Source organism: Microtus ochrogaster, chromosome 19 (assembly GCF_000317375.1).
Source record: "Microtus ochrogaster isolate Prairie Vole_2 chromosome 19, MicOch1.0, whole genome shotgun sequence".
Classification (NCBI taxonomy): Eukaryota; Metazoa; Chordata; class Mammalia; order Rodentia; family Cricetidae; genus Microtus; species Microtus ochrogaster.
In genome coordinates, this window is record NC_022021.1 from 46,822,629 (window position 1) to 46,849,929 (window position 27,301).

The 27,301-nt window shown below is 41.9% G+C and overlaps 1 protein-coding gene across 3 annotated transcripts in view; it reads left to right on the forward strand.

The window, feature by feature from the left end:
* Sema5a (semaphorin 5A) overlaps nucleotides 1–27,301 on the forward strand; it is a 429,658-nt gene that overhangs the window by 101,200 nt on the left and 301,157 nt on the right. The window contains exon 1 of one of the 3 annotated variants that reach the window (XM_026783703.1): nucleotides 26,178–26,196. The exons of the other annotated variants lie outside the window; for them this stretch is intronic. The gene's annotated coding sequence lies outside the window, so the exon portion shown is untranslated. Of the gene's footprint in view, nucleotides 1–26,177; nucleotides 26,197–27,301 lie in introns of those variants that run through there. 3 annotated transcript variants of the gene reach the window in all.

Genomic DNA, 27,301 nt, shown 5'->3' on the forward strand with positions numbered 1-27,301 from the left:
AGAGAGAGAGAGAGAGAACAGAGAGAGAGAGAGAGAGAAGGACATTACCTATATACACTAGTCCACTAGTCACTGGAGACATCTGCTGTATTAAATTATTTATCAACCAAGTTAAGTCTCATTGTGGACAACTTCATTCTGCTTTCCAATGAAAAGACTTGCCAATGGCATACATACATACATACATACATACATACATACAAACAAACATGCATGCATATGTACATACATTCTTTGCACTTGTTGACTGTCACAGTTATGGGACGATGTTGCCAGTTCCCAGTTGCCTTGTATCCTGATGGTTACTAAATTGATATTAAGAGTTCAGCTTGAAGATATGAAGAAGAGTTTGACAGAGAATATAGACTCCCCAACCCCTATGAATATAATCTGCAACCCCTCCATCTCACAGAAGGACAAACTGAGGATCTGGTTTTTGTGTCTTTCTGTAGTCTACATAAACTCAGATTCGCATGGTGTCTGAAGTAAAACTCCAGCACCTGGGCATCCCAGTCTCTCCTATGTGGAGAGCCATGGAGCCTGAGAGCTAGGGAGAGCCATCAAGATGTCACAGAGTTTGTGTACCTGGGATTTGGATGTGCTGGGACCAGTACATTACAGGAAGGGTATTATCGGCTCACGCAGGTTTCATGGGTTACCGGGCCCTGTGCTGAAGGAAAGATTCCAGCTCTTGCTCCCACTCTATGAGTGAGGTGCTTTCATGGTCCTTACTTTAAAGACGAGTAAACTGAGGCCCCCAAAGAGTCAGAAACTTACCTAAGAAGTCAGAAATAGGGAGAGGGTTTGACTGGTGCCAATCTAGAATAAGGAGAGACATGCACGATTATTATTTTGGTGGTGTTTTCCTGGAAATACCAGGCCTCTCGGAGGAAAGAAAAAAAAATAAGCATTGAAGTGTTGATTTTTTGAGCATAATTCGAGATCAGAAATTGACAAACTTCTTTTGAAGAAGTAGGGGAAAACATGTTAGTATCCATAAGTCTTAGATTCTCAGCTACATCATCTCAACTCTACAACTGCAACGTGACAGTAGCCACAGGCAGTAAAGGAGTGAATGAGACTGACCATGTTCCAATAAATCTTTATTTACAAAGGCAAGAAGGAGGCTAGATGTGGTCCCCAAGCCCCTAGCTTGCTGAGCTATGATCTATGTGTGGTCTGGAGTGCTTCAAGATCTCGTCACAGACAGAATGAGAATGTATCAGTCACCATTAAGTCCATTAACAAGATTTAGCTTGGATGTATAGAATTTTATCACAAATCTTCATGAAGCCCTGCTGTGCCTGCAGAACCTGGGTAGATATCCAGGGCTTCATCCATTGACATAGTCTATATACCCCAAGATTGCTAGGCTAAATTTTGGTACCTAAACCATAACTTTGCTCACAGTAAGACCTCAGAAACATTACTCACTTGGCATGTTTTGTTACACATCTGGCTTGTGTAACTCATTACACAGTGAGTTCCATACTATTTCCTAATTAACCATGTTCATGCCATTTCAGCTATGTACTCTGCTCACACCACTAGATATACGTGTAGACTAGTGTACAGTTATTTTTGGCTGTCAGGCAATTATATTGATCTATCCACTGCACTTATTTTATTAAGATCAACGACAGGTGTCTACATGAGCCATGTATTTTAAAACAAGAAGTATCTTGGCAATACTCTCTACACTTGAATCCAAATAGATGGTTCTGTTTGGTTTTTGTTTTTAGTTTGTTTTATTTCTTAAATTATTTACACATGCATACAAGTAAGATTATACAAACGGAGTAGGTTTTGTTTGTGTCTTTGCAATAGACATATATTTGCATGTAATGACAATCAGTGAAAATCGGAGCCATGACTTTGCAGGAGGTCAAGGAGGGGTAGGGAAGAGGGATGGGAGGGAGCAGGGAAGCAAAGAAATGCAGCGTTGCAGTCTCCAAACCTAAGGGAGAATTCAAGAGGACTATTTCTCTTTTAAAGTGTGCCTGACGCCCCCAAGGCATGCTTGTCAGCAGTGTGTTACTGGAAGCCCAGTTACTCTGCTTCTTGGAGCAGTTTAAGTCATGTTCTATTTTTTTCTGCGCATTAACTCACTTATCCTTAATCCCCGACATAACAACTTTTGTACACATGCCTTCGCCGAGGAGCCGCTCACTCCTGTATTCTTTCAGTACACATGCGGAAATAAAATATCTGTCTATGCCATCTTATTAACTGGGAAAAGTAAATTGCAATATGCTAATTAATTTAATTGTATTTATCTTAGAGATGTGTTTATGCTCATGTAATCTCTACCCTCAGTTCGTGTAACGAGTAAAGTCTACTGGACTATACCTAGTTGTGCTTTGAATATGTTATCTCTACAGTTGAGTTGTTTGTAGTCTTAAAAAAAAAATATATATATTTTGAATTTTCGAGACAGGGTTTTTCCGTAGCTTTTTTTGGTTCCTGTCCTGGAACTAGCTCTTGTAGACCAGGCTGGCCTCGAACTCACAGAGATCCGCCTGCCTCTGCCTCCCGAGTGCTGGGATTAAAGGTGTGCGCCACCACCGCCCGGCTTAAAAATATTTTTAGAACATTTATTTAACTGTTTAGTTAGTTGTCGTGTATGTGGGTGTGTGTGTAGGTCAGAAGACAACTTGTAGGAATCAGTTTCCTCTCTCCCTGCCATGTGGGTCCGGGGAATCAAGAAGATGTTGTGAGCCTTGTTAGGAAGTGATTTCATCCTCTGAACAATCTTATGGACCCCTAAGCAATTTGTATTTTACAGCTATTTTTAATTTCAATGAACAAAGTAGTTTAATGTAGTGAATAATGACGATGGGTTGTATGCTTTAAAGGGACAGAGTCCAGTAATGCCCACGGGAAAGTTAACTATGGCTAGTAGTTAATACTCTCCTTTAGGATGCTTGCCAGGAGCAATCTGTAGAGCTAACGTAGCTAAGCCATGCAGTTTTGATTGGAACTCTTCACTTATTACAATATGCATGCTGCATGGTTTGACAGATTGTTAATAAACCTAACTTTAATGTGTATATAATATTCTATCATGAGAAGACTCTATCATGTAATTCGATGCTTCTCTTGGGTTGCACGAGTCTGCACTGAGCGATCATGGAGAGGGCTGGTGGTCCATGGTCCACAGCCCCCATGCCTGAATTGCGTGTCTTCCGATATTTGCAGGCAGCATTGCCCTTTTCTTTGTGAAGATGGATATTTGCGGCCTAAGGCAGTGCCCCGTGAACACTGACAATCAGCACGAAGCCTTCATTTAACTGAGGGTTGATTCATGAGCACAGAATAACAGTGGCTGATGTAGTGTTCCTAAAGCAGGGTCTTAGACTGTTGGTTGCCGTTTAAGTGTTAACAGATAATTGCACTTCAGGAACAAAATGCTGGAGAGTTTGTTTTGATAAAAACATCACTCCCGCCGAGGAGCGTCTTTAATAATTGTTTCAGTATGATGGCACTCACTCATTTTTGGTCTATTTTATTGTTTCTTGTTTTGTTGGTGTTATGTAAGGGCTAATTATCTGCCGCCCTAGGAGGAGGGCAGGAAACAGGCACTGTGAGGATGCTCTTGGGTATGTCTAGTTAGAAGCTCCAATGTCTGCTGAGGAATTTTTGTAACTAAAATTTTAAGGCTATTAACTCATTGTTTGTGATACTTCTTTATTGTTTACCTTTTGAAAACCACACACTAATGGGCTTTCCAATGTTTTCTTTTAAACTTAAAGTTTATTTTAATATTGTCAACTTTTCTTTGTAATTACTTTAGTCACTGCTTAGAAATTTAAAGTTTATTTTAACATTTTTCTGATGGAGAGGATTTTCAAGACAAATGTTTTGATTCCACAGGAGTTAATTAAAATAGATGATGCTTTTCAAGTTGTTCTCCTCGTCTTATCCCATTTGTCTCATTTTTGAGAGACGAATCTATTGTGTTATTTTAAATTACATGCATGTGTGGGTCTGTGTGCAGGTGCGCATGCGTTGGTAGAGGCGCTTGCGGAGGTCGAGATGTTGGGTCCTCTTGGAGATGGAGTTGCAGGAGGTCGTGAGCTGCACAGGCTGGGTGTTCAGAACTAAACTCGAGTTCTCTGCATGAGTTCCTAACTGCTAGCCATCTCTCTAGACCCTCTCTTTATCAACAAAATCAATCTCTAATTTTAGTGTCAAACGATTTCCAGACACCTAAATACTTGTGCAAGAAGGAAAGACTCAAGTTTTACCTTCATGTTAAGGTGGAGACCCACGTGACAGCCAGACTGTTGAAATACCTTCAGTATTTTCCAATTCCTCTTCGCTCTGAAAAGAGTAACTTTTATACTCTGGCATACTCTGCAGTCCTTGCCTATCATTTTCAAAACTATAAATCCAAGCATAAAATAAATATGTATAGCTATACCTCGATATATAATGCAGTATGCTGGCCATCAGTTTTGGATTTTGTCAGCACACTTTAGTGATACACGATATGTCACGGTGGCGTTTCCATGCATGCACATGCGGACTTCAATCACGTTTAAGTCACTGGAGCAGTTTTGCCTCTTGTCTGTGTCTTGGGTGTTTATGTGGCGTGTGTGAAACACTGAGAACAAGCTGCGAATCTCAGATATGAAGCTGAAGTCACCCGTGTGGTGTCAGTCACTCATCTGTGATGTTAGCCAATGGCGTACTTACGGGGATGACTTATGGGCATGACTGTGACATAGACCCTGGTGCTTCCAGGAGGCTGGATCCGAGAGGACCACAGCTCGGCATTCTTACCTCTTTTGCTGTTTCTTGGAAGTAAGATGAGGAACTGAAGGATACAGTTGTCACATAGGTGACAACGTGCTTATACCAGAGGAAGCTCTGACAAAAATAGTAAATACTAAAAGTGATTTGCAGAACCGCAGAAATCATTATTTCGATGCCTTTGTCCCAGCCGGGGTTTTATTTCCTGGTGTTTGCATGTGCATTGTGATGACAGAGAACATAGCTTGCTTGCACATGCTGAATGGTTGCATTTTGGGGTAAAGCCTGCCATTCGGAATAATGTCCCTCCTCATTGTGCCTGTCCTTTTGTCTGTCCGTCCAGTGGAAAATCTCTGTGATAGGATCCAGAGAGGCCTGTGCAGACCCGTCTGTTCGTTACGTGCATTCCGCTCTTTGCTACCAAAGCTCACTAGCAGGAAGGCTGTCTGCTCTCATTATCCACTTCAGAGTGCACCAGAATTCCGATCCTGGTACCTGTGAGCCTGGCCTCCTATTCTGGTCTCCTCTGTTTGGGCTCGTGACCTCCTTTCTCTTCTGTTTATGTGAGCACCTGCCTAACATGCTCTCAGCCTGGAGGTCCCCAGGTTTGTGGCTGCTCTAAACATTTCTGAATTGTCACCGAGTGTGGTGAAGTCCATTATCCATTTTCCTTCCATGATGCACCAGTGAGTGGTGTGTGTGTGTGTGTGTGTGTGTGTGTGTGTGTGTGTGTTATTCTCGTATACCCATTTGTGGGACAGATGGCAATGGGGTTAATTGCTGGGATTTGAAGGTTTTCATGTGCTGGAGAGGGCATTGCCTCCTCGGTTAAATTACATGTAGGAGGATCCTTTGACAGAACATGCCCAAAGGGATAAGTGCCCATGTTTGGGTGTTTGGGTTTCATGGTCCCTAGGGGTTTCCTGCATCGTTTCCTCTTCAGATAATCGGGGAGACCTCTCTGCTGCAGGGTCTACAGGGTGCTGTCCCAAGCAGCCCTTGCTTGCCCTACACTTTCATGTGGCTTCTGTATGTTTATGTCTCTGTCAATCCCGACCACAAAGGGACGTCATTTTACCTCATTGGCTTTTGCTTAGAGCCTGGGCAAAGATCATGCTGGGGAAGCCAAGGCAGAAAAAGCAACAGCTGGAAAGATGGTTGGGCGATTCTGGGAAGCACACAACACTGTGATGTCATGTGACCGTGTCCAGGGATATTTCGCTCCTCCATTGCATTGGTGAGGAATTGTGTGGGCAGCCCTGAGGCATTTGACATGCCTCCGATTTTTAGACTTTTTTTTCAAGTACACAGAATTTGAGTGACTGCCCTGCTCTCTGCACAGAGACCGTATTTCTTGTGCTTCTCCTTTCTATGCAGGAGGTTCCCCTGCTAAAGTATATTGGAAAGACTCAAAACAGCCCACTTGCTGCTTACTCTGGTTTATTCTGGTTGAGGCCATGCCCGGAGCGTGACTGAGCTGGGTTTGTTCATTTGCCCTTACCGTTCTTCACTTCTTTTTTTTTTTTTTTTGAGGGGGGGGAGGTGAGGAGGTCTTCAGGCTTTATTATCCATCTCCTGCCATCCTTCGATTAAGAGTGGAATCAGCCCCAACTTTAATCATTGACCCATGAACCCTAATTTCTTTTATAGTTCTAGCTCGTGTTCCCCCACATACAACCCACATTTCTTGAGGAAAACCTCCTTAAAAGCATTTGCTACACGTGTTTCCATGGCGCGCCTTTGCTCCAGCTCCTCCGGAGCCTACCCTTTATCATCCGCTAGGACTGCCTTGTCAGGAGGACCAAACGGCCACGCTGCTAAATTTGGTGCTGGAGATTCAGCTGGCTGCACAGTTAGGAGTCAGCAGTGTGTGTGCCCTTCGTCCCTCCCTCATCTGTTTAAAAATCTTATTCATCGCTTGCCAGTTTCATACACGACCAGAGTGAATTCTAGTTGCTCCCGTCTGTATTCCCCTCTCTCAGCTCCTTCCCTCTCCCACAGGAACCCTCCCCAGAAGCCCCCCTCTTATTTTCATGTCTTACGTTTATCTGTGACCAACTGAGTTCACCTAGAGTTTCTTGCCTGGGCATAGGTGAGAGACCACTTCCTAGAGCAAGTGAATCCTATCAGTGACAGCACCGCTCACCCCCTTCCCAAATAAGCGTTAACAATTTGGCCTTAACCTCTCATCTCTGCTCACATTGTCCCAACCCCACCTCTCTGCCACTCAACCGCATGCATTCCATTGTGGTTCAGGAGCTGCACCTATGGTTCCCATTGCTTCAGCATCTCTAGGAGTCTAGTTGCTTTAGTACCATTTATCATTGATGACTCGCTTGTCTATCTCCTCTTAAACCCTGAAATCCTAAGCCCTAGAACTGTCCATGTAACTGCCTATTCGGTCTTACAGATTAAACAGCACATTATCCTCCAGGGGCGCATGCCAAACCTGAGTTCTTTTTCTCCCCGTGTTCTGTGTGTTCTCGATTGTACTAAATGCAAGTGCAGTCGAGTTGCAAAGGCTCCAGGTATGAAATCCTGCTTGATTCTATTCTTTGCCTCTCATACTATTTCCACGCTATCAATAAATCTACTATCAACCCCCAATATATCTAAACCCTGCCACTTTTCAGCGCTTTCCTTGTTACTCTTCTCTCCTCTCCTTCTAGCATCTTTTCCTTAGACCTAAGCAGACACCTCATGGTCGACCCTCTTCTTTCCTCCCCTCCCCTTCCTCTGTGCCTCCTGGTCTCCTCACAGTCTCCACACCTCATCTGCTCCATTTCCAGCCTCCTGGAAACCCGTCTACCTCCTCTGGCCTCCTGGCTGCCCCTGCTGCGCTCTGCTTGGCGTCCTTCAGTGGCTGTATTTCATTCAGCTGAAAGCATCTTCAGTTGCTCTGTCGTCATCCTCTTCCTCGCCTTCTCCTCATCACTATCCCATCTTAGTTTTTCTTTCTCCAGCATGGTATGTCAAATGGCTCTTTACATACTTATTCTCCACGCCATGGCATACCTGATATCTGAACAGAAAGATGGCAGGTGTGACAGCTCTCATTTCCGGTTTTCTTAATTATGATTCCTTGGTGCTACTCCCGACCAAGTCACTAATTTTAAAATAATTTCACTGTGTTCTTTTTATGACTCACTGTTTTTCTCTTCAAAGTTTTAGCCGTCTCTGATTTTTTTTCAGCATAGTGTTTTATAAGTTTGTCTACATTCTGGTCTCCCCCTAGTGTGAGCTCCACTAAGGAGGGGTGTTTTTATGTTAGTCACATATTGCTCCATCCTTTGTTGGATGAGAATGACCTCCTCAAAACATAATTGGCTGTCAGTAATCGTTTACTTAATGTATGGAGTGATTCACTGATGAATGGATAACTGTTGCATTGCAGCGGGGGGGAGTGCGAGTATCCAAAGTTGAATGGATGAAGCCTTGTGTCTAATTTGGTCATGCACAGTTGGACATCTGTCAGCTTGTGTGAAAGAGGAAGAAGAGGGCTCTTCCTGAATCCCAACCAGTGAGCACATTTAGTGTGCGTTCCCCTCTATTGTCTAGCAGGTGGAGATTTGCTTGTTCACCAATCCTTAGCTCTCAACTCCCCATCCCACATGGTCTGTCCTCTCTCTTTCTGCTCAGATGAATTGAGTTCGATCCCATCTGCATTGTGTGGCTCTTGCACTTTCGTACAAAGGGGATTTAAAGTTGTAAGTCCTGTCATATTTTGTATATACATCTGTTTCATTCTTTTCAAACTCCTTGACCCTGGCTTGGTCACTGTGTTCATCTCCTCAGTACCGAGCACTCCGGCATGCAGCAGGTGCTGAACTCTGTCACATGTGTGATTTAACCAAGTTAATCAGATGAAATTTTATAAATCTTGTCTTATCTAATGGTTAGAAGTGTAATAAAATGTGTTCCCTTTGACTCCTGAGTGTGCTACCATTCATGTGGTATGTTTATTGTATGATTTTACAATTATCAATTAGTGGACTTTGCTGTGGGCATCTCAGCTTGTCCCCCATGCTGTTGAACTCTTTACGGCCTTCGTGAAGGGTTTTTGCAGTTTTCCAGCTCGATGGACCGCCCTTCTCAGCCTTATCAAAGGTGAAATGTGGCCTTCCCATTCTTTCCAAATATTTATCTTACTTATTTTAATGAATATTGTTTGGGGGGGAGAATTTTTTCTCTTTATTCTCTACTGCCTTTGGACTCATCATCTTCCTGCTTCAGCCCCCTTAGTGCTGGGATTTTAGTCTTAGACCACTGCGTGTTGCTTGGCTGTTCATTTTGAAAGGGGATGAAAAGGAGGTGAGTGGCTGTGCCCTGCACTATAGGGTCAGGTGGCAGTTGCTTTCTGGTGTTTAACATTTCATAACTCAAGTGCTTGGATGACTGTCAGGGTCACGGTAGAGTTTTAACAGTGTCATCTTCAAGGAGTCTATCTTGTGAAACACAAAAATAGCGCAGTGTGGCATGGCTCCCAGGTCACAGGGTGAGCCAAGTGTGGAACTCTGAAGTTGTTTTTCCTGTAGCACAGCTATCTGAATGGACATGTCCAGAGAACAGTGAGGTGAGGGGAGAGAGCATGAGCATGCTGTCCAGAAGCAAGCACTGTGGGGTTCACCAGATAAGTAGGTACTTACTAATAGACAGGTCAAGGAATAAACAGCTGGAACAGATAGACTTAGAGGCATAGATAGCTACTTAGCATTTTAACTAGATAGATGTACATAGGCAAATGGAGAGATAATGTGTAGAGAGAGCAGGTCCACTGTACTGCCTGCAGAAATCAATGCCTAAACCTAGGTATTAAAATTCAGCTAGGTAGTTCAGTTATAAACTCCTGGCACATTATTTAATAAGCTGCTGTAGAACAATCTGTACTATATGGTACTTCTTTAATAAGTGGTATTCACTGACTTACATATATGTACACTCCTCCTCCTCCTCCTCCTCCTCCTCCTCCTCCTCCTCCTCCTCTTCTTCTTCTTCTTCTTCTCCCTCTCCCTCCTCTTCCTCTTTTCTTCGTCATCCCAAATAGCCATTATTTTCTAAGACTTTCTTCCTTCTTACACCAATTTGATAGTATAAAATACTTCTCAGCCACTATATTTTTAATCAATTTCTTTCATTCAGTAGCTTTATATCTTATATATTATGCTGCATTCTTATATTATTATGCCATAATTCAGGTGTAAAATGTATCAATAAAGTCATAGAACTACATTCCAGAATATCTTAACAGTATTGATAATAAAAAATGAATTTTGACAAAGTTAGCCTGCCATCATCAAGCATCTGTGAGCATCCTCATAAGCGGTCTTGGGTGAGCTTGGTCTTTATAGTGGATTATTCATAACGAATTGTTTTCTGGAGTAAATCCTGAATGGTCAGATACATGCCAAGCTAGCGTTTTCAGTGAGATGCTCCTGATGTGTGAAGAGACCATTGATGGGGGCAGCAGCTTCTTTTCAGGGGGCCGTGCACCTCTCCCTCGTATGGAAAGTCTCAAGTATAGCTACTTCTTGTCGCCTTCACCCCCCTGAAGTCACCCATGATGTCTTAAAAAAGAAAGGGTTGAAAAGGCTCATGAGTAGAAGTTGCTAAAGGGTTCCTTAAAATGAAGCAATGACAAAATGGTGAGATGGCTTGATGGGTAATGGCACATGCTGCCAAGCCTGATGTCATGAGTTCTTTCCCCAGAACCTGCCTGATAGAAAGAGAGAAATGATCCTTGCATGTTGTCTTCTGACCACTGCATGTGTGCCCCACACATGCATGTATTCACATGTACACCTGAATAAATTAAATTAAGGTGTATTAATAGTAACGACAATCCAAACATAGAGGGGTTTTGAATTTCATACTCTGAGACAGTGGGAAAGGGGCAAGTTATTCATAGCAATGGCTGGAAGCATTTGAGTGCTCCCGGCATCTGGTCTACATACATTTGTCTTCTCAACAATCATGTGTCACTACCCCTAACTCACACCATCCTCAGTCCAGAGATGACGGGGAAAAGCTGTATAGATGTCAAGAAATGTGCCAAGGTTATTCCAAGATCACCAAGATGGCTAAGGCCAGTAAATATTATTTAACTTCTTAATCTAGCATGCTTTTCATTGCTTTTGCATCCAAAACGTCTCCAGGGAAGACCCTTGGGAGAATATTTTTAAAAAAGAGAACCCGTAAACCATTAAACCCAACTATTGTCAACGTTATTGCTAAATAAGTCAGCTATAGATTTCTACAAGGAGAATTTTAGTTTGATTTCCTGGGGCTCGCAGATATTTTGAGGGTTGCACCTCACCCTTACTGCGTAATTATCTTGCAGAAGACATACGATTGGTGGTGGATTTCACATGAAAATCCCGCATGCACAAACATCTGTGTAAACAGATGGTGCTTCTGACCCATCTCTTCCTGGACATGGGGGTCACCAAGGACTTGCAGGCATCCCGGTGAATGTCTGGTTAAAAATCAGGCTTCTTTTATTGCTGTAAACCACTGACCACTTTCCCTGAAATCATAGGGAAACTCATGGTGAGAAAGAACCTTTCTTCTCCCTCCTTCCCAAACAGATGCTTTGGAGCACACTCGCTGAGAGTCTGCTTGCTCTAGGCACTGGGTATGTAGCGGTGAATGACACGGATGGACTCCTGGCTCTCAGGATGCATAAGACAGTCATAACACTTGCAATAAACAAGAGAGGTGTCATGCCTAGATTCAAGTGATAGAGCATGAATAAAAGGTGATCTTGGATGATCTTGTGGAGAAGGAGGAGGCAATGACCCAAATTAGACCTCAAAAAGCAGTCACAGTATGGAGGACGTTGTCAGTAAGCCGGTGAAACTTATGTGTTTATTGTGGCTTTGGGAAATGCTTGAGGAAGGTGGCTGGGCAAGATTTGTTGGCATTTTCAATTTTTTATTTGAATTGTCATAGTTAACCCTGGAAAAATGAGCCATAAAGTAGGAGGGGTAGTCTGGTGACCTAGGGGAAGCCTTGTCACAGGCCACTGTGCACAACATGGTGGTAGACAGATGTGTGTCTCGGTAGAGGTGGAAGAAAATGAGTGTTGACATTTTTAGATGCCGAGTTTCTGGTGCTCTGACTGAGTATTCAGGTGGGAAAGTAAACATGGACTATTGTTGGGAGCCCAGTGAAGGTCTTTGCCCTACAGCTCTCCAGAGAAACCAGGAAAGTTAAGCATGCAGAATCATCTTTCCAATGAGAAATATGAAAAAAAAAAAGCCTGTTGTTCCATCCAGAATGCTGAGAATTGGGAGTGACTAATAGCTTGGTGATCTGCATTACCTATTGGGCCAGGCCCTATTAAGCTCCTACAACCAGGATCCTAGATACCTAGTAATCTAAATGACCCTTACAGTCAGGGGTTCTCCAAGCTCTTACAGCCAGGATCAGAGATACCTAATATTCTAAATGACCCTTACATTATCTGTATAGCCAGAGGCTCCCCCAAGCTCCCACAACCAGGACCTGAGCTGGCTAATAGCCTAAACAATCTCGACACTGTCTACATGACCAAGACCAGCCTAAACCCTTCCTTAGGTCCTTAAATTAATACAGGTAGCCTTCCTCTAGAACACATCATTGTGAAAGAAATGACATGTATCCTGAGTTGAGTTTTAAGTAATTATACTTATTTGTGTACCAGGAATTGTATTATACCAGGAAACTTTTTATTCCAAATTGTACTATGTTTTAATATACTGACAATGAACTGCCTGACTTCAGACTCCCTGAAGTCTTAATCCAGGATGACAAAATCGATTGAAACCCAATTTTTAGTGCCATCTCTTCATTGATCACCTCCCTGCCTGCTGTGACCACCTGCAGGGTCCCCTCAGAGTATCAGTTTTTGGTTTAAAGGAGTAAGTAGTAGACCATTTACTGGGACAGAAATGCCCAGGTTTTGGAAAGAAAGACAAAAATCCTTCCTGGGCCATGGTAAGATTTGTTTTGAAGGTGTTCTTTTCTCATCCAGGTGGAGTAGGCACTTAGCACAAGTGAGTGTTAGCTGATGTGAAATTATTGGAGCTTGAAGCACATGTTTGTGGTTGCTACCACACTGGCCTCTCATGTACGAGTCACTGTCGAAGGGCAGTGTGCCCTGGTTAGAACTAGAAGACTCACCTAGGGCACTGGCATCTGCTGGAAAGCTCCTGGTGACATTTTATTTGAGGTTTGATCCTTCAGGAGTGATGTCAAATGTGACAGAAAGTCCCAGAAGTCCTTCTCTTCTTGAGAGATGTCATTCAAAATCTTGGCAGTGGGATTCTCCTTTGTTTTCCCATTAGATTCCAATCTGGTTTTAGCGGACATAACAGGCTCTCACAGTGAGTATCTAATGTGAGTTCCTTTAAGTGGCCTTCCCTCCTTTTCCCAATCAGCTCTCAGTGTGCCTGAGCTCAGTGATCTTCCCAGTTAGCTTCTTATCAAACTGCAGCATATAACACGTCAGCATTAGCTGCAGACTGCTCTTTTGTAATTGTTTTCAATTTTAATTAATAAAAAAAAATGTGTGCGGTTGTTCTGCCTATGCATGTGCTGGCTAGTTTTATGTTAACTGAGACAAGCTAGGATCACTCGAAGGGAGGCAGCTTCAGCTGAGAAAATGCCTCCATGAGATCAGGCTGTAGGCTAGCCTGTGGGGTAAAGCCTGTGGGGCACTTTCATTATTAGTGATTGATGGGGGAGGGCCCAGCCCCTAATGGGTGGAGCAACCCTTAGACAGGTAGTCATGGGTTCTATAAGAAAGCAGGTTGAGCAAGTACTGAAGGAGCAAGCCAGTTAGCAGCCCCTTTCCACAGCCTCTGCATCAGGCTCCTGCCCTGTGTTGAGTTCCTGTCCTGACTTCCTTCAGTGATAGACAATGATCTAGAAGTTTAAGTCTAATAAACCCGTTCCTCCCTACCTTGATTTTGGCCATGGTGTTTTAGCACAGCAATCGAAGCCTAGTTAAGTGTACCGCTTGATTGCCTGGCAAAAACAGACGCCAGGAAAGGGCATCTGTTCTTCAACTGGAGTTGCAGACAGCTGTGAGCTGCCAAGTGAATGACGGGAATTAAATCAGGGTCCTCTGTAAGAGCAGCCAGGGCTCAAAGTGCTCTTAACGATGGATCCATCTTGCAAGCCCTTGCATATGGCTTTTTAACCTGTTATGTCTCCCCTCCCTTGCAAAGGACCCTGGAGTAGGGAGCGGCCTGATGAGTGCTGTCAGTGTGGCCAGTGATCTCCCTTCTGGCAGCTCCATGCTGTCTCAATCTAAGTCTCCAGCGTGCTTTGATATGATGGCTTGGAGGCGTTGTCTCATGTTGTTAATAAAATGTTGCTCATGGCAGTGCAGGCAGGAGGCCAAACGTGTGCCTTGCTACAAGGATTTTAGTTAGCCCTGCTGAGACTGTCAACACCGTTGTGAGAGCATCAATCCTGTGACGTCACGTCACCGGGGTTTTAGCAGTGGCGTAGAACTTTGATTTCCTATCACAGGAGAAAGAATCCATTCTATTAAGGTAACGCTAACAACTCACATTTCTCATTGTTAGTGAAAGCGAGACTTGGTGCTGGCCACGGAGTCCCTGAGGCAGATGTGCTTTCCAGTCGAGGAGGGTGTAGGGCTGGGCAAGAGAAGTAATGGCTTGTGAATTTTCAGAGTCCACGGGAAGTACTCTGGCAATACAAGATCCCTCATTTGGACGGTGCAGGGATCACTCTTCAGTGTTACTGGGAAAACTGGATACCCAAAAGCAAAAAAATGAAACTGGTTCCCACTAATCTCTTCCCTGATAGACAAACTCAAATTTACATTTACAAACTCAAGATCTACATGTGGAATCTAAAACAATGAAACACTTTGACTTATGGGAATAGACATGGACAAATGAGATGATTCAGATATTGAAGCGTTTATACTGACTGCCGACTGAAAGATGGAAGACCCCAAACAGCTGAAAGAGCAAAGGAACAACTGTGGACTAGGTAAAAAGGGAAGCGTTAGTCTGAAAGGGATCTATATCCTGGGTGCACTAGAATATAAAATGTCCCCAACAACAACGAAATGAAAAATATGATTAAAAATGAGGGAATGATATAACAGATGTTGTTAAAAGAAAATGTACAGATGGATAAAAGTCATACAAAAAAAAAAACCCAGATGTTTCTGTCCCTCCAGCTCCCACTGCTGTTTAGTCCCAAATAAACACACAGAGGTCTACACTAATCATAAACTGGTTGCCTATTAGCTCAGGCTTCTTATTAACTAATTCTTACATCCTATATCATAACCCATAATACTTGTCTATGTTAGCCACATGGCTTGGTGTCTTTCATCACAGAGGCATTCTTATCTTGCTTCTGCTCTGTCTGGGTGATGACTGCAGACTGCCTCTTTCCTCTTCCCAGAATTCTACTGTTCTCATCACACTGCCTCAACTTCTGCCTGGTTGTCCCCACCTATATTTCCTGCCTGGCTACTGGCCAATCAGCATTTTATTAAAGCAATACAACTGATAAATCATTGTCCCACAGCAAGCCAGCACCTCAAAGACAAATTCTGTATATTCTTAGTCATCTGTAAAATCAATAAAACTTGATCTCAAAACAAAAGTACGTTTGTGATGACTTGGGTGGGAGTAAGATAGAATTAGAAGTATAGGAAGATCCAAGAACAGCTATAGAATGCAGTTCTTATGGCAGACAAGATCTGATATTCTGCAATACCATGGATCATCTAGGATTGACAACATTATGTATGTTAGGAAGAACTAGATTCCAAGCACACCAATGTTAAAGCATGTGTGAAAAAGTTGAAAATATCCATTAACCTGATTTGACCATTTTATATATATTCATATATATATGAATTGTATTAAGGCACTATACCCCATAGGATGTACAGTATTATCATATGTCACTTAAAAAGATATAAAAATTTCTAGTGAACTAAGCAATAAAAAAGACAGTGGAGTAATAAGTGAATTTTGCTGCTATTCGATAATGCCATCTATAAAGACAATTACAGAATTTATCTTATAAATAATCTAGAAGACCTCCTTTAAAAATTCATGACACTTGCGGCTGGAGGGATGGCTCAGTGGTTAAGAGTATTTGTTGCTATTTCAAGAGATTCAGGTTTTGTTCCCAAAACCAATGAGGTGATTCACAGCCATCAAATTTCAGTTCAGGATATCCAACGCCTTTTCCCAGGTTACATACTTTTACATGTATACATGTGATGAAAAGACATTCATTTAGGCAAAATACTCATACACAAAATAAAACAATTATTTTAAATATTTTAATGTCTAATATTTAGAGATTGAGAATCATCTCTCAAGAAATCCATTTGGATGAATTTATATGAAGCAGCCCTATGCCTAATAGTCTGACCTTTAAAACTGTGTGTTTCTCTGTTTCTGCTGCTTCAGGTGTCAGACAATGCATACACAGATGACAAACATGAAGGTCACTGAGGGCACGATGAAGTTGATGGATGATCACTGGTGATGGTGAAGGTCACTGAGGACAAGAGAAGGATAAGGAACTTGCCTCCACTCTCTATGAGAGTCAGACGATGAATCCCATTTGATTTCGTAGTATGATTCTGGAATTAATTCATTCTTTTGGATGGGATAGAGAAAGGAAAGCTGGTTTCATTATAATTTAATGATTACTTTTTTCACACTTTGGTATCACAGACACCTTAGACTACCTCTTTGTGGTTGCTATGGATAACAGTCTAATGAAAGTTCAACAGAACATAATGGGAACAACACTGGCTTAAGGGCGGTCCTTGGACATCCCACAGGTCAGGGAACCCTGATTGCTCTTCAAGCTGATGAGGGAGAGGGACTTAATCGGGGGAGGGGGAGGGAAATGGGAGGCGGTGGCGGGGAGGAGGCAGAAATCCTCAATAAATAAATAAATTTAAAAAAAAAAGATGCTTGGGAAGATCTGAGAGAAAGAGAAATTCATGCCCGGTTCTTTCTGCCTTACTAAAAGTATGCGTTTATGCATTTTTTGTTTGGAAATTCCAGGCAGACAACAGATCTACATATTGGCATGAAAACATCGGGGTGGAATTCCTGGTTCAAGGATTCCATCATGTCTTCTTGATAACGGAGAAAGCGTTGCTATGATGCACCACGCCTAAAGAAATAACTCAGGGCTGCCTTTGGCAGCATGCTACTGAAATTGGGTCCCTACAGAGAAGATTATCATGAGCTCTGTGCAAGGAGGGCTTGCAGATTTGTACAACTTATACTTCAAAAAATAGTTGTCAGAGATTTCCTCCAGACTCATGCCAGTTCATACACGTGGTCACTTTTTCCCTTTTCATGATCTAAAACTTCCCTGATCAACCTTCTGATTTACCAAAACACATACATAACCAGGACAAACACAGAGAGATACAAACAGATGAAGTACCTACTACTTGCCAAGATTCTCCTAAAAATTCTGTTCTGTAACCAATGGAAATATGAATTTCTTAGATTTTTGGAAAAGCAGTTTGATAATAGCTATAAAATGTATACAAATTCCTTTGCCTAACAGTGATTATTCTAAACATACAGACCACAGAAATAAGGATACCAGTATATTTGAATAAATACAGATTATAAAATTAGACATTCCAAGAGAAATGTGTGTGACTTCCTGCCTCTCTCTCTCTCTCTCTCTCTCACACACACACACACACACACACACACACACACACACATATGTGCGTGTATATGAATATGGTTTATAGTCTGGTGTTTAGTGTTTTTCTTTCTGTCTCCCCAAATCTACCCTTTATATTGAACAGCTATCAATAAATTACAGCAGCTATGCTAAAAGACAGCTTTAGAGGTTATGCATTCATTAAAGAATAGTTGAAATCATTAACCCTAACTTAGAGACATACCTATTTTATTACATAAGTTACAGTAGCTTCAAAGATAATAAAATACCTTGGGACAAACCTAACCAAGGATGTGAAAGACATCTATGACAAAAACTTCAGGTCTCCAGAGAAAGACCTGAAAATGGAAAGATATACCATCTTTGTGAATCAGCAGAATTAATGTGAAAATAATCCTCCCACCAAAGGCAATTTACAGATTCAATACAATCTCAATCAAAGTGCTGACATAATTCTTTACAAAAGTCAAGGGGAAAAGCTTGTCAAAATTAATTGGAATCATAAAAGAAACCAGACAGCCAACGCAGTCCTGAGCACAAAAAAAATTATACTGGAGAGATTTTCAGATTTCCATATGTATCTGTAGTAATTAAAACAGTATGTTACTGGCACACAACCAGACATGTAGACCAAGGAAATAAAATAAAAGACCCAAACGTGAATATTCTTGAATATAACCATCTGATATTTGACGAAGAGGCCAAAGAACATGCACCGGAGGAAAGACGGGATCTTCAGCAAACACTGCTGGGAAAGCTGGATGTGCACTTGCAGGAGACTAAGATCAGAGCTGGACCTATCACCACGCACAAAAATTAGCTACAGTGGATCAGAGACTTCACACTGGAACCCGAAGCAGTAAAAATTCTAGAAGAAAACATAAGCAGCAACTTTAAACAATAAACGTCTAAGAAAGGATTGTCAGAAAAACGTTCCATTTCCCATTTTGTACTGCAAGCGAGTTCTCCTGAAGTCTGTATGCCCTATTTGTATGTGACTACAGAAACTTAGGGAAAAAGCCTCAAAAGGCGTCCGTTACACTTTAAGCACAGCTTATGTGGGTAAAGGGTGAAGTGATTTCCAAGAGATGACCCTGATATAGGTATTACAGTGCCAAACATTTGAGGGGTTAGGAGGCAGGGGCTGTGGTTCTAACCTTGTTCTGGCTCGGAGACACCTAGCTAGAAGTGAACGTGCCAGACTTCCTTCCCGTTTCTCCTGTGAGTCCAAGATGCTTCCACAAAGGGGCCCAGACTCGACTCTGACTCTTGTTGCTTCCATATGTCAGGAATTATGTTTCTGACAACAGGTCTTCTCCTTCGAACCTTTCCTTCTTAGAAGATCAAGTCATCTCAGAGGATTAAGTCCCTGTGAGCCTGCCTTAGGCATTTGCTGTAAGAGATTTGATACTTCCCCTTCGTTCACTTGAGCTGCCCTATGCGAATCAAGGAAGCTTCCTGTGTCACATTCTGACCTTCTCGCACGCATCGTGGGCGGTGATGAATGCTATCATTAAAGTAAATTCTAAGGGAGAATTCCCAACGTTTTACTCAAAAGACGGCTAAATAGGAAGATTGACTCTGACATTACCCCAGGCCATAGCTCCTTGTTGGCCTGGTTCACAAAGTGGCAGCACCCATGAGGCTCAGGAGACTGAAACAGGTTTCTCTGTGGGGATTCTTTGTGTCTCCTGCTGGGACATCTTGTGTGCACATGTCCCAGCAAGTAACACAGAGAAACAAAATGCCTTGGCCGGGCTACAAAGTCCCTTCCTGATTCAGCAGCATCTGGAACCAATGTGGCCGCCAAGGGCCCCACAGAGCACGTGTTGAGGCTATTGGTCTGGCTACAGATGGGCCAATAGGAAGGTAGGGATATGTATCAAAGTGTTTTCTCCAGACTTAATGTTTCCCTCCGTGATGTCACAGAGGAATGAAAGCTGCTCTGATTTGTCTTTGCCTTGGTTTTTGCCAGTTATTTGTTGATTCTGCTAAACTGAATCCCTTGTCAGACCTCTCAATTTTTAAGAAAAATGAAGTACTCACAGATGAATAAACACAAGTCACTCAGGTGTCATTTATAATATTGTCTGTCTCCTGGCACTCGTGATGCCTGCACACCTTCAGGGAGAGATGAAGCCATCAGTAGTATTGGGGCCTAGAGGTTTGCACCATGGGGAGAGGCTGTCTTGGTGTGTGCATGTTTTAAGTGGGTACTGCGAAGGACAGTGGGTGCACAATCGACACCTAGTGATTGTTATTTCCTCATCCCCTTCTCTCCTGGACTCAAAATCACAGCTTTTCCTCACCAACTATGTTGTTCAGCACGTTTGTATGTTTGTCCCGCCTGTATACTTTTCCTCTATAATCGAGAGCACATATCGTGGCCAAGACACAGGGAGCTTAATATACTGTGACTTGTCCTTATCAATACCAAAACCATGTTCAACTTTCTTTCTCTTTGGGGTGTGTGTGTGTGTGTGTGTGTGTGTGTTTGTGTCAGAGCTCCTGTCCTAGCTCGCATGGAGGGAACTTACAATCGGTATCCCCTAAGTCTTTGTGAACTGTGGAGAATTGTCAGGATAAAGAATACTTTTGAAGGTCAGTAGAATTGATGGAAAGAGTAAGGGCTTTGACTGACCCCATTGGGAGGGAAATTCATGACTGGCTGGGATGAAATACCACTGCTGTTGAGGCAGAGCACCCAGGAAGTGGACAACAAGTTTTTATTCTGCTCTGTCTTGTGTGTACATGTTACCAGTGAAAAAAAAATGTCTGGGTCCTCACAGATGGCAGGTTTTGAGAGTCTGAGACTCAGTTTGATAATGATGGGGTATGGATTCTTTTTTTCCCTCCCTCCCTCCCTCCCTCCCTCTTTCTTTCTTTCTTTCTTTCTTTCTTTCTTTCTTTCTTTCTTTTTGTGATTTGATCATGAGAGTAGCTCTTCTGTAGTGGGAAAGACCTGTAGAAGAAGATAGATTGCTGTTGGCTGTCTGTTCTATACTGTATGAAGATGGAGGGAGACAATCAACTCCAAACTAGGCATCAGGTGTTTGAATCTGCCTGTGCCTAAAACTGAGACCTTTTAGTCTCTAGAACTGAGAAGTATGATTGTGCTTTCAAGCTGCTCAGTCTGTTGTCACTTGTGACAGAGGCCGTTCTTTCTGAACGGTGGATAGGCTAAGGGTTTAGAGACCCTAAGACCTGTGATAGAGACGTGACCAAGGCATGAGGGGGCTGTCTTGAGGAACAACTGATTATGGAGTCATAAACTGAACCTTTATGATCAATCTTGTTTCCTGTGGCTATGCAAACTACCAGCTGTAATCTGTGGTACCTACTTGGCAAATTGGGGGGTGGGGGACCCAGCAAGCAATTGAGGGTGTGGAAGTTAAAAAATGCACTAACTAAAGACATAGATTTATATGAAAAATTTAAAAAATAGCAGTGCAGATGATTTATATAAATAGGTGTTAAATAGGTTTTGAATATTAAATCCAGTGAGGTCAAAAGTTTAATTAAAACTTATAGAACATAATGTTAAAAGTACTATTTTAATATCATTTGTCTGAGAATTTCATCTAATCGCATTTTCTATGGAAACTTCCGGATAAAATATAAAAGCTGTAGCATGTTACAACTATATACTGTGAGTTCCAACTCTCTCTAAGCATCAATTTTCTTATTTTATTCATAGAAGAATAAAGAAAAGACAATGTCAAACTGTTCAACGACTGTGCCAGGCTTCTTATTTTAGTAGCCAGAAAATACTTCAGGGTTAAGAGCATCTGGCCTTTCCAGTTCTGTCATTCTTATAGATCAAAATATTACCCAGATTGCTTGTTCATGTGCATGCATGTGCATGTGTTTGTGTGTGCGTATGTGCACATGTTTGTGGGTATACACGTGTGTGTATGTGTGAGTGTGTGTGCATGTGGTGTGTGTGTAGTGTGTGTGTGTGTAGTGTTTTTAACCCTTGCTCTGTTGACAGTTTTGATTAGATAATTTCTTCTCGTGTGGACATTTCTTCTGTATTACAGTTTTCAGCACCCCAACCACTAGCTCACTACCTGCCATTTCACCCACATTTGTGACAGGCAAAAATGCTTCTGGATCCTGTAAACTGTTCTTGGGAAGAGCTACAAGTCTCTGTTTTGAATCACTAGTCTATGTGTCCTTATGAAATGAAGGCAAGGGAAGATGCAGGTCACAAAGATTTGTGTATTTGGATTATCGCGCATCTGTGAAGGCCAGGTCTTGGACAGGACACACTACAGTTTGACAGTTGTGTTGACAGCAGTAGCAGGCACAGGAGAGCAGCTGCGGAATTGAGGTCTTCTTGACGGTCTGTTCTCAGGTTTGTGGACGGTACTCTCCCTCTGGACTTCCCTACTGGGAAGAGTGAGGGCCGCGTTATGTTGATGGAATGCACTGAGTTCTCTCCCACTGTAATCAGTAGTGAGTTTGCTCGGGCCCCAGAGCGTCAATGCCCAGCACCTGTGCGTATCTTTGTATTAAGTGCCTGGGCAGTGGGAAAGCAGAGCAAATAGAGTTCACTCTTCATTGAGGGGAGTCCAGAGACTTTCTCTGGAATTTTGAGTTAATTTTATGATCTGATGACCCCACTTGTCGTTGCTTATTTGCCTTCCTGATCTCAATGCCTGTCAAACCCACTACCATCTACTGCAGCATGTGTGCCTGATCCAGTGAATAGAGCCTTTTGTTTCTCCCGAGGTAGCGGCTCTTACTAAACTTGAGTACAACTTAAGGTTGCCTTTGAAGTGTCACATTATTTTTTGTTCAACTTCCTCAATTATGCCCCAAAGAAGAAAGTTGTACAATAGAAGATTTCATAGTCTGTATCTACCAGTTAAGTCTGGGACCTGATGCCAGTTCTGGCACTGTGGAACATTTTATGAGCTTTATATGAGCAGGGGGAACCCTTTGAAAGGCATTGAGGCCATAAACCAGCAAGTGAATTATAACCATGCCGACGGTAGTCGTTTTGATTTGATAGGTGTTCAGTGGGGCTTCTATTACATATATTTTCCATTTTAGTTCAAGGAAAATTCCACCCAATTTGCTTAGACCAACCATCTGGAAATACTTCTCCTCTTTCTTGACTTCTGGCACTTTGCCATCCAAAAGCAAAAATAAAAGGGGCTAAGAAAATTATTTAAAAAGTACTGATTTAATGCAATTAATGTAAAATGAAATGCGTGTTTTCAGTTTTCCAGAATGTGTTTCTAGTTAAATTAAGCTGCCTTAAGACTTTTGAGCTAACTATTAGTTCTCTCTCTGAGAATGAGCCGTTGGATTTCTTACCTTGCCGGTGCTATTCATTTTGCACCTCCGGTGCCCAGCGCATCTTAAGCACAGCTGCTTTATTAGGTGGGAGGGCTCTGTCTTCACAGCAAGCCCCAGCTGACCAGCTGAGGGCCCGGAGTGGGGCAAAACTGCTTCTGTTCTGCACAGAGACCCCTTGTCCTCCCTTTCACAAAACTGGCTTCAGAAGACTGTGTTTTAATAGTAACTATGTCCAAGAATTCCTTGGTAATAGTTAACTTACCATTTAAAATTCGTAACTGATTAAGTTGAGAACTATCTTACCTGCTTAAATATCTAATCTGTGTTAGTATGGCTAGATCTTTCCCTTCTTTTTATTGAGTATAATGGGGTTAGGGAGATCAGTTATGAAATGGTGCGATTGGAAAGTAGTTGTCTGTGAAAGATTCAATGCTATAGCACAGGGGCTTCATGCATGTCCTGTGCTAGTTACCCTTTGTCTGTTACGTCTGTCAGTAATCACGGGAACTGTGTAAGGCAAAGGACTCTCTATCCTTAGTGTATGAAGCTGAGGCACAGAAGTTGGGGAACCCATAAAGTAGACCCATACAGCAGGGATTCATCCCTCTGTCTGATAACCCTAAAGGCCGGTGCTCTTGGATTGATGAGAAATTCCCAATACTTTGATTCTCTTGGTTCTGATATAACTGAAGTTGATATTCTCTTCCGATTAGCAGGTCTAGCAGCTATGCTATGGCTTTGGGTAAGGTTCATTTTGCATTTGTGTGGATAGTCTAATAAAGAACCAGTTTTCTCAAATGTGATTGGTTGAAAGTGGGAGAATGGATGGTGTCATTGTCCTCTGATAATTTGCAAATGCACCTGTTTCCTTCCCTCTGTTGACATTTATGCAAAATCCCTGGTAGTTAGCACACTGAATATAGATCAGTAGTGATCTATATTCAGTGATCTAACAGTGATCTATATTCAATGCTCTAACTGATGATATAGACCTTATCAGAGAGACATTGTTTTTATTTGATGCTCATGTAGTGTGACTGAATTGCATAGATATCAGTATAGAAAACCAAAGAAAAATTATCATATATGAAAACATTTTGTTTTACACAGAGTTGAATAACTAGATTTTGAAGGGAGCTGAGTAATTTTATGCATCATGCTTCATTTATTATAAAGGAAATTAGTTTTGCTCGAGAGTATCCTTTGAAGTCAAATATTATTAGGATGATATATGATGATTATAATAAGATGTGTTTATGAATGTAATATGTGCTTTCTTAAAATAATTATGTAATCAATTTTCTTATCACAATGGCAGAAGATTCAAAAGTTCTTTTTAACTTTCACCCATTTAGGTCAGAAATAGAGGAAATGATAATTACAAAGCAGATACTTTAGATAAAGAAAATAAATTTTCTCTTATTTCTTCTCTGAAGAGTTTCCTTGCTTTTGTGACAAATTTACGCATCTATTTGAAGATCTCCCTTGCTTGAATGTATCAAAACTCATTTACCTGAGCAGAGATGGAACTTCCTGTGATTGCGAGCCTGTTCGGAGCACAAAGACCATAGAAATGTTTCAGGAATGTATGGGAGTTGGCTTTTCTTAAGCACATTTGGGTTTTTGTTGTCTACATATGACGGTGACAAACCCTGTCCTGTCACATATGCTCCTGTTCTGCCACTGTGGATTCTTAGCTAAGAGAAAGCACTGGTAGTTTTATTTCTCCCACTTGGTATAGTAATTTCAAACATTCATTCTGGGACTTTCTCTATGTTCATCTTCCTTCAGTCACACACCCCAGGAGACCTCACCCCTCTCCCCAGTTCCTACTACTTCAGGACATAGAAACCTTCCATTGTGAAGATCCTCTGAGATGCACCAGAGCGTTTGCATCCATGTTGATGTGCACCTGTCTCTTAAGTAAACCCTTGCTCTGCCCTGCCCACAATTATACGTCTTTGTACATATGGTGAAACATTCCCCACCTCTCTCAATCTCTATCCCTGCTCCCAGTCTCCCTGCTTCCATTCTACCCCATCAATCAAATCTGGCTGTTAGTGACGGGGCTTTGTGTATAGCTCTAACTAGCCTTGGTCTTAGAATTCTGAGTGCCAGGATTCCCGGTGGATGCTGAGATACCCAGAAGGAAATCTTTCACAATCCTTGAGCAGACAGTCGCATTCTTCTCACTGTTCTAATGCTCAGCTCCTCATTTCTAGTTTGTCCTGTGAGTATCTTGGGTAGAGTTGTCTATTTCTTCCATAGATGGTACGGATAAGGTTAATTTCTGTCCTGTATCTTCAGAACATCCCTCGCGGGTTTCCTGGAAACAGTCCACTGTTCCCAAAGTCTTCTTCATCCTTGACTCCTAAGAGCCCATACAAGGCTGTGTTATCTAGATCCCTTCTCTGGGAATTCAGGATTTTGTTTAAAGTCTGTCCATACTAATTTTCTGTGCATTTCACAGGGTGGATTATCTGGAATGTCATAGAGATAAAAGAACAGATACTGCTGATGGTTGGATAACAGGTGTTCTGTTATAGTAACTCACTTTATTTCTAGAAGGAAAGAAAAGTGGATGTGCTTGATGAAGAAAAAGTATTCTATTAAAGAAATAATTAAAAGTAAGCGTTGCTTTGGTTTTATTTTTTTATAGGCTTTGTGATCTGGTAGACTCAATAATATGATGTCAATCAAAATAGCCATTGCAAAAGTCTTCATGGATACTTATCTAGGATGGTGTAGGAAATGGTAAATAATGTTTTATTTGGTTGAAATAATTCCATAAACTTTAGTAAAGCAATCAGAATAAAAGGATGAGAAAAAGGAGAGGGACACCTATAATCCATAAGTTTTTTTTTTCTGAGATTTACAGGAACATGACACTACCTTCTCTGAGGAGACAAGGTCTTTCCAGGAAGAGACCAGCTTGCCTAGACTTAGCTCAAACCATCTGTCTCACGTGTTGGGCATCTCCTATACCAGCAATGCCTTGTTATTTAGTTAGTTCCAGCCAGACTCAGTTTACTTTCCTACAAGTTACAAGCGGTGATCTTTTCTAATCATGATGGCATATGTCTTAGTTAGGGTTTTATTGCTGTGAAGAGGCATCATGACCACAGCAACTCTTATTAAGGAAAACGTTTTATTGAGGCGGGCTTACATTTTCAGAGGATTAGTCCATTATCATCATGGTGGAAAACATTGTAGTGTGCAGGCAGGCATGGTGCTGGAGAAGGAGCTAAGAGTTCTACATTTTAATCCGTAGGCAGCAAGAGGAGACTGTGAGCCACACTAGGCCCAGCTTCAGAAGACCTCAAAGTTCACCACTACAGAAACACACTTCCTCCAACAAGGCCACACCTACTCCAAAAAGGCTACACCCCAGTAGTGCTGTTCCCTATGGGACAAGTGTTCAAACATGTGAGTCTATGGGGGCCATCACCATCACACTATATCTAATTTTTATTTCTTCTTTCTTACATCTCTTCCTTAATAATTCAGAAGCACAGTTTGATTCATTGACCTTGCATTCCGCCATGTTCATAACAGAAATGTGTGCATGGTGGAGAGGGGACTTGATTGTGGGTCATGTGAGAGAATTGAACACTGTACTTGCCGGGGACTTTGCAAGGGATACTCAGGTGTGCTTCCTGGATGTGAAGCTAGGGATCAACTTTTCTATGTACCCTAAGGCAGTTCAAGGCCCCTGGCTATGGACTGAGAACCAATGTCCTTGTCGTGCCTGGAGGTAGAGGCTACTGCAGTTCAGACAGAGCCTCTGTGCAAATCTCACGCCATGTGTCTGTTTTAGCCTCTTGTTTGAGCTAAGTGCTATCCAATTAGGAAGATTTATTAAATCCGGGGGCCTTTCCAGACAATCAGTAGCGCAGAGAACATTCTAGACACGCTGTTTGATCTCCACATTTCCATTGTGCTAACATCTGATCCCATTTCTTTTGGCCAGCAATAAATAGCTTTGTATGCATGAAAATTGAGAATAATTTTTGGACTAGTATTGCAAGTTATTTTATTTATGGTTACGGAGTGTGCATACTTTTTCAAATTATCACAGAATAAAGGAGAAATGCCTTTACGAGAACAAGAGTCCAGATGCAAGTTGTCCCTCTCAATAACTCAAGAAGAAACGGTGCGGAGGTGCAGAATGGTCTGTAGTAGAGATGCAGGCAGTGCGTAGGTCTCTGTCGTACTTACAGATTGTTTTGTTTGCTTATTTATAATCAAGGAAAAGAGGAGTTTGGATGCTTTACAAGTTAAAGACAAATGAAATGAAAGACAAAATCCTGACCTGGAGAGACTGACTACTGAATGCCCAGGGAAATCAGGCAATAAAATAGCCTGCAACAAGAAGCTTTTAAAGAGTGAATAAGATGAAGGGTCTAACTCTTTATCTTTTATGTGTCATCAAATCAAATTTTATGCTATATATTCTGTGTTTTTAATCCTTTCTTAGTAGCCAGCTGAGCATATTGCTACTATTCTCCTTATTAGATTATCCTTTCTTAAT